Below are 13,966 nucleotides of genomic sequence, written 5' to 3' on the forward strand. Positions count from 1 at the left end.
CTATTTGTAAAGGTCAATATATGGCATAACTAAGAGAAAAAGAATGGCAATTTAAATCATTTCTGTCATTTAAAATTACATAGAATTACAATGTCAGATAATGTTGAAAAGAAACTGGTATTAAGAAAAACTGAACCAGTTGTAGTCTTATATAAATTAATATTTTTTTAGAATTCTGTCATTTTAATCTTGCAAATATATTTCTGCCTTGTAAAGATTAAAAACTTCTTATACCGTTTATTTTGCATTGAAATTTTCTTCACTTTTTGCAAAATAAAATTAGCATGCCTTTTTTATTATTACCAAAAGCACATATGGGTGTTATACAACATTCAGTCAACACTGAAAAGTATAAAGAATCCCCCCTTCCCCTTTACTAGTCAATGTAAAATCAGGGAGAACACTATAATTAGAGCAGGGAAAGCTTAATGTAAAGAATTATTAGTTAGCTGGGTAGTGCATGCCTGTAATCCCAGGGTTAGGGGGGCTGAGGCAGGAAGATTGTGTGTGAGTTAAAAGCCAGCCTTAGCAATTTAGCGAGGCCCTAAGCAACTCAGCGAGACTCTGTCTCTTAATATAATATAAAAAAGGGTTGGGGATATTGCTCAATGGTTAAGTGCCCCTGGGTTCAATTCCTGGTACCGGAAAAAAAAAAAATATATATATATATATATGTATATATATGTGTATATATATATATATATATATATATATATATATGTATATATATATATATATATATATATATATAAAATAGATACCAGTTAATAAAAAATACCAGTTAATTATATATAGACTACAAAAAACTTAACCAAAAGTCATATTCTGTTATATGATTATTTTCTCATATTAAATTACTGAAAGTTAAATTATTGGATTAAAACAGTTCTGCATCAAATTGGTAAGGGAGACCATCAGGTACATTATTTATTTATCTATCTTTAACAACTAAATTATTTTTCTTTTTGAGCATTTCTCAAAAATTAATGAAAAAGATACCACTTTTAAATGTCTTTTATCCAAGTCAAATATGGTCAGGTACTAATGTGGTTCCAGGAAGAATTTCTGTGACAACTGTAGCCTGATGAGGGAAGCTAATTGGCAAAAATGACACCTACTATGACATCTCTTTAAAATAGCATATAGGATTTTTATGTGCTTGCTTTTGAAAATATAGGTGGAGTACTGTTATAAAAGACATAAAATATTAGAATTGCTTTTTTCTTTCTATGTTTGTTTGTGATCATACTCTTCCTCATTCATTGGAAATGATTTAAGAACCATGTCACTTTCCCATCTTAGCAGAATGCCTGAGAACAATTAACAAATAAGATACTAGCAGAATCCGTGAGGTAGATGGGCTTATTTTTTTTTACTAATGGCAGTGACTTTTTTCTTTGTAAACTTTCTGGCTATCTTGAGGTATATTTACATGGAATTAAGTAAAAGAACTTGAGCATACTTATGATTACCATTATAAATCTAACTCTAACAATGTAGATGATTGATGATGCTAGGAAGTCCCTAAATTAATCCTAATTGGGGTCTTCTCATCTTGGATGGTATAATAATTATAGTCATAGTGTGTGTGCTTTTTTTTCTTTTTGAGAACAATGTTTTATGGACTGCTGAAAATTTTTAGTGACCTTATCAGGAACTCAGGGATGTATTCATGATACATAGATAAGAAAGAAGAGAAGGATCATGTTATTAGTTTTGTTTTTTATTTTGCTGTTTTGTGTGTGTGTGGGGGGGTTTACTTATTTATTTTTGAGGCAGGGTCTCACTTATAGTTCTGGAACTATAGGAACACATTACTGTGCCTGTCCTTTTTACTGCTTTGTTTTAATTTGCAAGATAAATGTTTATATGGGAAGGCTAAAAGAGGGACTGTAACAACAAAGATCTGATCTCTGCCTTTCTGGAATTTATATTATGGTGAAGAATGTAAAGAGGTATATTACAACTTTAATACCAGTCCAGATTAGGTTTATTTTATGTTTTATGGTACAAATAAAGCCACTACAATTCAGAAGAGAAGAATTCTGTCTGTGTGATCAGGGAATGTTTTTCATGTTAGATGTCCCCTTTGTAATAGGACTTGAATGTTCAGATTTCCAATTGTTGATTTAAAAGATGATCTGAATCAGCATGGAACTAGAACAGAGTACCTGTTTTTGAAAAAAGGTGGCCTATAGAGGCAGAAGAGGATCACAATGCTTTCGTAAGTTAGGTTTAATTAGAATGCAGGCTGGTTCAAAGAATGTTGTTATGAGACAATAGTGAGATGATAATAAGTACATGTACTAAACAAATGAATAAAGAGGGTTCTAATAAACAAACACTAATGGTTTCTCTGAATCAGATTATCAACTGATTGGATATTAAACATTGTTGTAGAGAAGTCAGAGATACTTCCAAGGTTTTATCTGGATGAGTGGAAGAATGATGATGCCTTTCAAATATAGAAAAGGAAGGTGAACTGAAGTGGAAGGGGCTCTCTACTTCTACTCAGGATGTAGAATATACAGAGAACTTTTCCTTTTCACTGCAAGAAAAACTTAATAAGCTACAAAATCATAACTTCTCTCTTTTCAGAGAGGTGAGCTTGCAATGCAACCTAGTAACAAATTCTAAAAAAGGAAAAATGAAAAGGAATGTAGTTATTTGAATTATTTTACCTTTGGCATAGCACAAAATAAAGAAATGGCTACCAGGAAAGTTGGCAAGAAGAAAACTTAAAAAAATTTAACTAATTTTTCAAGGCCAATTATGGGCTAGTTCCAAGGGTTCCACATTACAAAAGGGGTTCACATTTGCTTGCAGATAGTTTTCCCTTGGGCTCCACAGAGTACTCCCAATTAAGAGAGGGGGCAAAGCAGGAAACTTCAGAAAATTATCTCTGTGGTCTAGGAATGAAGGAGGTGTTTGCCTGTTGGAAGACAGACACAGAGATCCTCCCATGTAAAACCTCTTTATTTCATAAGTTTTTGGAGAGAGAGTAGAAGTCAAACCTCTCTGCTATTGTGGGGAGAAACTCTGGAGATACAGGATAAAGGCAAAAGCTCATTGCTGCTAGGAAAAGAAGAGAAAACACTTTACCTCTGAAAGAGGTACAGAAAATCACTTTAGGCCTCAGCATCCTGTGCCTATATAAAAAAGAAGAGGTCTTCTACTACTGGGGGAAGAGTCAGAAACTCCCACCTAGGATCAACATAAATGCAAAGCAGACTTGGGCTGCCATAGGAAAAAGAACCCTAAGACCTACCTGAGATTGAGGCTGAACCCAACAGTAAGCATAGCAGTCTATCAGTAGAAGAATTTGAAATCTTTACTGTAGGTAACTGTAATAACAGTAAAATCTCACACCAAGTTCAGTTCCTGACTAGATTGTCTAAACTCTACCACACTAATAGTTTAACAAAAGAATAAGTCTGCCAATATCTAAGTAAATAATACTTGCTGCTGTTTTGCACACCACATACTTCATTCAGTCAAAAATTAGTCTCAAAAAAAAAAAAAAAAAAAAAAAGCAAAGGGTCATTAGAGATATTGGTCTGAAGTTTTCTTTTTTTGATGTGTCTTTGCCTGGTTTTGGAATCAGGGTGGTATTGGCCTCATAGAATGAGTTTGGAAGAGCTGCCTTTTTTTTCTATTTCCTGAAATAAATTGAGGAGTATTAGTTCTTCTTTCAAGGTTTTGTAGAACTCGGCTATGTATCCATCCGGTCCTGGGCTTTTCTTGGTTCGTAGGCTTCTGATGGTGTCTTCTATTTTATTGCTTGAAATTGATCCGTTTAACTTGTGTATCTCATCCTGATTCGATTTGGGCAAATCATATGACTCTAGAAATTTGTTGATGCTTTCGATATTTTCTATTTTATTGGAGTACAAATTTTCAAAACAATTTCTAATTTCTTCTATATTTCTGCAGTGTCTGTTGTGATATTTCCTTTTCCATCATGTACGTTAGTAATTTGAGTTTTCTGTCTTTCTCTTCGTTAGCATGGCTAAGGGTCTATCAACTTTATTTTTTCAAAGAACCAACTTTTTGTTCTATCAGTTTTTTCAATTGTTTTTTTTGTTTGTTTGTTTGTTTCAATTTCATTGATTTCAGCTCTGATTTTAATTACTTCCTGTCTTCTGCTTTTGGTGTAGATTTGTTCTTTTTCTAGGGCTTTGAGATGTAATGTTAAGTCATTTATTTATTGACTTTTTCTTGTTTTAATTCATGGCATGGATGCAATGAACTTTCCTCTTTGAACTGCCTTCATAGTGTCCCAGAGATTTCAATATGTTGTACTTGTGTTCTCATTCACCTCTAAAAATTTTTTAATCTCCTCCTTGATGTCTTCTGCAACCCATTGTTCATTCAGTAGCATAGTATTTAGTCTCCAGGTGTTGGAGTAGCTTTATTTCTTATTTTATCATTGATTTTTTTTTAAAAAGGCAAAGGTAAAAAGCTTACTTGTTATTGAGAAATAAAGCAATTAACAGAATCAAACTCAGATTTTGTGTCATCTGTATATAAAGGCAATAGAAAGATATTCATAGAAAATATACTATGCACATGATATTTCTTACATACCTTTCTTTTAAAAATTACTCATAGCGGGCTGGGGTTGTAGCTCAGTGGTAGAGCTCTTGTCTCACATGCATGAGGCACTGTGTTTGATCCTCAGCACCATATAAAAATAAGGGTATTGTGTCCATCTACAACTAAAAAAAATATTTAAAAAAAGTTACTCAGAGATGTGCTTTGACAGATTGTACAATGAATCAAGCCAGGCTCTGGTGGTGCCTGCCTAAAATCCTAGCAGCTCGGGAGGCCGAGACAGGAGGATCTCAAGTTCAAAGCCAGCCTCAGCAACTTTGCAAGACTCTGTCTCAAAATAAAAAATGAAAAGGACTGGGATATGGCTCAGTGGTTAAGTACCTCTGGGTTCAATTCCTGGTACCTAAAATGAATCAAAACAAAGTAAAAAACAAAACAATACTGTTAACATCATATAACAATTGCACTCCTTCGTACTTACCTGAATGAGTTGAAAAGTTAGGTCCATATAAAATCTGCACACAAATGTTTTATAGGAGCTCTATTCTTAATTGCCAAAACTTGGAGCAACTAAGGCCTCCAGGCTGAAAATGGATAAACAAACTTAGGTACATTTATGAAATTGAATATTATTCACTGAATAGAGCATCTAAGATGGGACAAGTGTAATGTAACATTAGTAAATTTGAATCTTAAAGGAAAAGAGAATACAAACAGGACAAAGCAAATATTTTAATAGAAAATAGCTATGAATTTAAAAAATTGAGATCAAATCACAGATCTAAAAAGAAAATCAGACAACCCTAGATGTACTAAAGACCAAAGTAGTATACTAGTAGTAGTAGTAGTGGTAGTGTAATAATAATAACAATGAAACAAAATACTCCTACATATCATAGACAAACTACTGGAAACTGAACATGAGAAAGTCTTGAAAGCAGCCAGAAACTGACTACATACAGAGAAACAAAGATAAGCATTATAGCAGACTTTTTGCCAAAAATAAAATCCTTAAAGAAAAAAAAAAAATAAAACCTCATATACCCAGCAAAAGCATCTTGCAAAAATTAATGTGAAATAAAGACCTTTTTAGAACAGAAGTTGAGAAAATTCATTGCTAACAGGCTTGTACTAGAAGAAATGTTGAAGTTTTTCAGGCAGGAGTAGTGTGATACCTGATATATTGATTACTTGGAAGATCTTCACAAAGAAATAAAGCAAGTAAGAGTGGTAGTATTTTTTTAAGTCAATATGAATTTTTTTTCCTTTTAGTTATTTTAAGAAATAATTGACTGTTTATACAGAAGCCAATAGACTTTTTTCTGTAAAGAGCCAGATAATAAATAATTCAGACTTTGTGGGCAAAACAGTCTCTGTCACTCCTTTTTAAATCAACTTTTGTAACATGAAGACAACCATATATTTCAAACCAGTTTGACTATTCTGGTGAATCTTTATTTACAAAAACAAGTGTCAGGGACGAATTTTCAGATCTGAAATATAAGCAAAAACAGTTTATTATATATAAATTGTATGATAAAATTAGTATGTATCATATGACATAAAGAATTGAAAATTAGTGATTTGTAATATTCTTATACAACACATTATATAATATTATTTGAAGTAAACTGTGATAAGTTAAAGATGCATATTATGAACTTTAACAAAACCACTAAAAAATAGAACAAATAATAAAAGTACAGTGGAATCTTAAAAAATAATTGGAAAAAAAGTTGGAAAAGATAAAAAGAAAAAAGAATTAATAAAAATGCAGTAGAATGAATTGGACATAACTTTTGTATGTTCATATATGAATACATGACTAGTGTAACTCTATATCATGTACAACTACAAGAATGGGAAGTTATACCCCATGGATGTATAATATGTCAAAATGCATTCTACTGCCATGTATTACTTTAACACAAAAGAATAAATGAGGCCAAGAAAATCTCCCCAAAACTAACAGAGGATGGTAGATTATTTGAATCCCTCTGTATCAGTTATTACATTAAAGGTAAATTTCTTTTTAAGGTAAATGGTTCTGTGCTGTAAAATAAATCTTAATAAATTTTGCCAGGATTTAAATCATAGAAAATGTCTTTAAAAACTAGAAACCAATAACATGTATCTGGGAAATTATACACCCTTCTAAATAATCTGTGTATCCAAGAAGAAATCATACAGGAAATTAGAAAATATTTAAAATTAAATGAAAATGCAGCCCATCAAAATTTGTGGGATGCACTTTAAAGTATAGCTTTGAGAGAAGCTTTTGAAACCTAGGTTAAAAAGAAACAATTAAATCTAAAGCAAACAGAAGAAGGAAATTATAAAGAACAGAAATAAGGAAATGTAAAACAAATACAATGAGAACATAAATGAAAACAAGAGCCTTTTTGTTTGGAAAAGACCAATTTAAATACATTTAACCAGACTGATGAAGAAAACAGAAGAACACAGTTACCAATATCATTAGTGGAAGGGAAGATGTCACTGTGAATCCTACAGAATTTAAAAGGATATAAAGAGATATGAATAACTTTATGCAAGTAAATTCAAAAAGGAAGATAGTGGAACTGATTTGTTTAAGGAAACAGAATATCTATTAAGATGTATTGAGTTTGGGTTTCAGTAGAAAACCAGATGAAAATGTCTAGAACCACATAGCAGTCCATGCAAGAAACTCAAGAGATTGAAGAAGGAAATAAGTTTTGGTTTTGACAGACTTCAAACTTTTAAAGCAAACTTTTCTTTTCCCACAAATTCAGGTAGTTGAATATTATTTTATTTTCTCTTTTGTTTGTTTGTTTCTTTTTTTAAATTAAATTTAATTTAATTTATTTATTTTAGTTACACATTATTTTCTCATAGCTAGAGAATATTGTGTCCTCATTAGTATTGTGGCATCTTTTATGCTATTAAAAATTGAAATCCCTTAACCTTATCCTTAGTAAATAGAGTCTATGATAGTATCTAGTCCTATTTCTCTGCTTTCAGAGGAATGTTGGTTATCCAGAGTTCATTTCCAAATACTTTCATGAAAATCTTCATAGACGCCATGTGATCTTGTGATCAGCTATTTGCCCTGTTTGTTTTTTTCCCCCTTAAAAGTTAAGAAATCCTTCTTTTATTATTATTCACAGTAGCTTTTGGCTAAAGATAATTGCTTTATGTTCAATTGAAGCTTTTCTTTTTTCTTTTTAGTACATTTTTAAATTTATTTTTTAGTTTAGTTGGACACAATACCTTTATATTTTATTTTTATGTGATGCTGAAGATCATACCCAGGGCCTTGCATGTGCTAGGCGAGCGCTCTACCACTGAGCCACAACCCCAGCTCTTTTTAGTACATTAAAAAAAAAAATATTTTTAATTGCAGGTGGACATAATACCTTTATTTATTTATCTTTATGTGGTGCTGAAGATCGAACCCAGTGCCTCACCCATGCTAGGCGAGTGCTCTACCACTGAGCCACAACCCTAGCCCCATCTTTAGTACATTTTTAATGACTGTGAAATGGTCCATTAAGTAAAAGGTTCAAGTTTATTTAATCAGTCTATATTTAAATTGTTTCTAAGTTACATTATGATGATTACTTTATTTGTAGAGCTCCCTTACATTTTGCAATTATTTTTCTTTGCTTAGGTTCTGTGAAGTGGGAAACATTGGGTTGAAGAATAGAATTAGACAGGATATTAAACCCAGGGCCTTGTGCCCACTAGGGCAAGCACTCTACTAAAGAACCACACCCCAGCCTTTTATTTTTTATTTTATTTTGAGGCAGGATTTCTCTAAGTTGCTCTGGCTTGCTTTAAATTTGGCAGTCCTTCTGCCTCAGCTCTGTAGTACTTCGGATTACAGGTGTGTACCACCATGCCCAGCATAAAAATCCTTACTCTTAACTGTCATTCAGCACAGGTGGTTTTCCTTGAACCACTAATATTTTCTGTGGACTTACATCTCAACATCTTATTTTGTCTACGTAAAGATAGTGTGTGTGTTCTATTTTTTTTCTTTCTCACCACTTCTAGTTATTTCAATCATTTCTAATAGAACCTATTCTGTCATGCAGGTTTGTATGTCTTATCTATAGTCACTGTGTTATGCATATTATAAGTAGCACTTCATTGTTTTTGAATGTATCATTGTGAATTGAAATTGCAAATTAATATGGATAGAAATAATTATACATTACATGCATACATTACATAGAACATTGTATGCATACAATACAAAGTACATGGACAATCGGTGATCTGGAAAAAAATTATATAAAAATTTATATATTTACCTTATAAAAATAAAATATAATAGAGAGTTAAATGTAAACTTTTAATCAGAAATGATTAAAAGAGGATAGGGCTGGGGCTATAGCTCAGTTGGTAGAGCACTTATCTCACATACACAAGGCCTTGGGTTCTATCCCCAGCACCACAAACAAATGGCCATCTGCTTTTACTAAATATAAAAGGAAATAAGAAAAATTTGTCATTTTAGGATAATAAATATGAAAATCTGTATATCAAAAATAGCTAAATTAAAAAGGAGACAAACTAGGGAAAAATATACCAATAATTATTCTAAATATCACAAGAATTATTGTGAATGAAGCAAGAATTTGGATAAATGGATATAAAAAATAGCATAAGTATGCAACTCGCAATAGAGCAAAAATAGACTATTTCTAGATATATAACAAACATTCCCCCCTTCAAAGATATAAAATTTAATGAAGATGTCATTCTTGCCCAATAATAAGGATTTTTTGTTTTTAAATGAACATGACTTTATAGGGGCTGCCTAGGGCTTGATTAGGTTTGTATCTTCACTCTTACTGAAAGTGTAATTTTTTATGTTCTTTATCAAAACCATTTGACAATTAGATCTTAAAAATTAATTTAGACTCAGCCCATTAATTGTTCTTTTTAGGAGTTTTTCCTAAGGAAGGAATCAGTGACGTGGATAAAGACTATTAATATCAGTATTAGCAATTTTAAAAGAAAAGAAGAAGAGTGATAAAGACGATAAAGAGGGGAAAGAATACGAAATGACTGTAATGTCCCCAAACACAGGAAGTTATTGAAATAATTATAGTACAACCTTGTGATGGAAAACTTATTAGGCCATTAAAAATCATGTGTTTGAATACTTTTAATGATACCAGAAAAATCTTAGGATATAATTTCAAGTAGAAAAGTAAGATACAAAATTATATATATCAAATAATCTGAATTTAGGGGCCAGGGTTGTGGCTCAGTGGTAGAGCGCTTGTCAAACATGCTTGAGGCACTGGGTTTGATCCCGGTACCACATAAAAATAAACAAAGGTATTGTGTCCATCTACAACTAAAAAAATATTTTAAAAAAATAATCTGAATTTAGTTTTTTAAAAAAATATTTATTTTTTAGGTGTAAGTTGGACATAATGCCTTTATTTTATTTACTTATTTTTATGTGGTGCTGAGGATCGAACCCAGGGCCTTGCACATGCTAGGCGAGTGCTGAGCCACAGCCACAGCCCCTGAATTTAGTTTTTTAAAAATTACCTGTGCACCAATTCACAATAGCAAGACTGTGGAACCAACCTAGATGCCCTTCAATAGACGAATGGATAAAAAAAAATGTGGCATTTATACACAATGGAGTATTACTCTGCATTAAAAAATGACAAAATCATAGAATTTGCAGGGAAATGGATGGCATTAGAGCAGATTATGCTAAGTGAAGCTAGCCAATCCCTAAAAAACAAATGCCAAATGTCTTCTTTGATATAAGGAGAGTAACTAAGAACAGAGTAGGGACGAAGAGCAGGAGAAGAAGATTAACATCAAACAGGGATGAGAGGTGGGAGGGAAAGGGAGAGAGAAGGGAAATTGCATGGAAATGGAAGGAGACCCTCAGGGTTATACAAAAGTACATACAAGAGGAAGTGAGGGGAAAGGGAAAAATAATGCAAGGGGGAGAAATGAATGACAGTAGAGGGGGTAGAGAGAGAAGAGGGGAGGGGAGGGGAGGGGGGATAGTAGAGGATAGGAAAGGCAGCAGAACACAACAGACACTAGTATGGCAATATGTAAATCAATGGATGTGTAACTGATGTGATTCTGCAATCTGTATATGGGGTAAAAATGGGAGTTCATAACCCACTTGAATCAAAGTGTGAAATATGATATATCAAGAAATATGTAATGTTTTGAACAACCAACAATAAAAAATTTAAAAAAAATTACCTGTGCACATTTGGACATTCTCATACCAAAATGCCAACATCAGTTAGTTTTCTTTGGGTAGTCATATTTTGTCAGTGTTCTAAAATACCATATATTATGTATATATAAACTGGTTTATATATATATTCTCTATTCATTCAGTAGAAGTTTTTCTTCTTTTAAATACTAAACTCACCTTTTAGTCAATACTGAAATGTAGAAAAGCCACTCAGACACATGTGGATTTCTTTCTTCCGGTAACATCATAGGTAGAAGGTAAGAGTTTGTGAACAACTTCTTTCACAGGAGAGTTGTGTTGTATTGCAGAAAATAAGTAGAGCTGTGTGCAATCTGAAAGAGGAATGATGAAAACTGGGCTGCTTTGAGCCTTTTTCCCTCTGTATTTATTGGCCTTGTAAATCCCCAAGACAGGAATATAATGTGTACATGTGAATTTCCCAAATCTTTTTGACCATGGAAAGTCCCTGGTTGTTGTTTAGCAGATTAGTAATATTTTAAACGGCATTTTGGAAAACATTGATGTAAAAATAAATATGCATTGAAGAACAGACAGATTGAGGTAGGCAAACGGTAATCCACAAGCCTAGTCTAGCCTAAATAAAGTTTTGTTGGAATATAGCCAAATATATTTATTTACAGATTTTGTCCTGTCTGTGGTCATTTATACACTATAATAGCAGAAATTAATAGTTTATACAGAAACTAAATGGCCAATAAAATCTAAAGTATTTACTGTCTGGTCCTTTACAGAATTTTTTCCCCTCAGCCACTGAACTACATGACACATGTCTTTTAGCCCTGATAGTTTGTGATTCTAAGTTATTCTGGTCAGTGGAAGTCTATTTCACTTAAAACTATTTAAATAAAAAAGTAGAGTAGCGATAGGAAAAAGAGGGTGAAGCATATAAGGATTTATAGTCTTTCTTCTGAAGAAAGTCAAATCTGGTACATGAATAACTAGGAGGAAATATATACTCTGTGGTGCCATGGAGAACTGTCAGAGGGAAACTAAAAACTACAGATTCTGGGGGCATATCACTCTTACTTACCTCTACACAACACAGCCACTAGAAACAATGGAGTGATGGTGCTTGTCTTCATGTACCTTGTTTAATGTTGAAAGTATCTGAACAACTTCGACGGTTTCACTTCTGTAGAAGTTGTCTCATTCCTACCTGAAGAGTGGCTGTATGTATCAGCCTGCTAGAACATTATTTGAACTTTCATAATAATAGATAAAACATATAAAATATTGTATCACATTACCAGAAAACTGAATTTCTAACCAAATGGGTAAGTAGAATTTGAGAAGTTTTGTTTCAAACATACTTTCTTAAATACAACTGTTGATGTAATTAACAGTAACTGTTGATTTTAGATCTTGTGTCTTTTAAAATATTCATAAATAAACATAAACAGTATTTTTGTTTGCCATTTTAAATTAATATTGCCTGTTTTTAATAATTATCCATTGAGTAATATTTTCAAAACATATACATTTAAGTTGTGCAGCTATGTTAAGGGTAGTAAAAATTAAGGGGAAATACTGTGTTTTTTGTCCATTAATTTTATTTGTCTTTCTTCCTGTCAGCGTAAATTTAAAAATAGACTCATAAATGATTGTTTTAAGACTGGAATATAAAAACACAGAAATAGTTTTTTTATGTATGTTCTTTCAAACCAAGTCTAATGATTTTCAGTTTTTTTAGTTCCAATAGTGGAAGAAGAGTTGATTAAAAGGGAGTAATGTGAACTTGTTTTTAGTGAAGGAAATCCACACTTCACCAGTAGATTAAATGACTTCTAGGATATTATGGTCATGGTTGATAAGAAAACATATTGGGCATCACTTTTTTTTTGGACAGATAACATTTGTAAAAAATTCCATATAGTATCTGAGGTTAACATTGAATAATAGATTTTCTGGAATAAGTGACTAATGGCCTGGCATGAGTAAAAGTTGGCTAGATAGCAGGAAATTATTAGTCATTAGTGGAATATTTTAAATCTGAAGCACTAGGATATGTAATAGTGTTGGTGTTAATGAAAGGATAAATTCTAATTGGTTATTTTGGTTTTTTTGTGACAGTAATTATAACTTTAGGCAAAATTTTACTCAAGATAACTGGTAAATTTGACTTCTTAGTCAGAAATTTCATGTCTAAAAACTTTTTAAAATTGAAAATGCATCTAATGCTAATGCCTGGGTTCTAGTTCTTGTCTACCATTAACTTACTGAGTGATTGGATCAGATATTGAAATTTTGTGATTTTTTTTTGTTTGTTTTTTATGAAATTAGTGAATTAAATTATCTTTTAGGTTTTTATCACTTCAAATACTGTGTTAATTTCAGTTAATTTATAAACAAGCATTTATATTATATAAAATGTTTCAAAACATTTTTTGTATAAGATTGAAATAAAATATATTATTTACAGTCAGAATGAAACATTTCCAGTTAATAATTTTATGATATCCTTTTGTAACATGTGTAATGAAACAAACCTATGCTTTAAGTCTGCCATATTAGATTCATGTCCTATCCCCACTGTAGGTGAGGTGATTAATCTGAGCATCCATTTCCTTATCTGTAAACGGTAATCTCTGCACAGCACACCTCTGAGAGGCAAATAAAATAATAGTATGTAAAGTGTTCTGTTAATTTTAAGTACTCGGAACTTTAATATAATACTAATTTGGGGCTGCAGTTGTAGTTCAGTGGTAGAGTGCTTGCCTAGCATGTCTGAGGTATTAGACTTGATCTTCAGGACCATATTTTAAAAAACAAATACAAGTAATAAAATGCAATAACAAAAACATTTTTTAAAAGATAATAGTAATTTGAAAATGCAAGCCAAAACACTCAAGAGAATCCAGTACTCTGCATTACAGTACATAAAAATGAAGGTAAAAGGCTAACTTCTTAAAACAAAGTGAAGTTTTTTTAAATTAAATTACAAAAATTCACTTGATATTCATTTAGGTAATTTAAATTTGCAAAACAAGAAAATAATCGTATATGACCAGATTGTAAGACATCTGAAATGGACTGGTAAAACTAAACTTGCACTGAAATATTTTAAAATAAACACAATACATGTTCATTTCAAAAATAACAATGTATAATTGACTGATGTAAAAGTAATTTGACTGATGTAAAAGTAAATTTACTTTT

At 31.8% G+C, this 13,966-nt stretch overlaps 1 protein-coding gene across 5 annotated transcripts in view; it reads left to right on the top strand.

Annotated features, from left to right (window-relative positions):
* The window catches only part of Neo1 (neogenin 1), a 246,988-nt gene that overhangs the window by 141,738 nt on the left and 91,284 nt on the right, over nt 1-13,966 (top strand). The gene's annotated exons all lie outside the window — the stretch shown is intronic.

This window comes from Marmota flaviventris, chromosome 2 (assembly GCF_047511675.1).
Source record: "Marmota flaviventris isolate mMarFla1 chromosome 2, mMarFla1.hap1, whole genome shotgun sequence".
Lineage (NCBI taxonomy): Eukaryota > Metazoa > Chordata > Mammalia > Rodentia > Sciuridae > Marmota > Marmota flaviventris.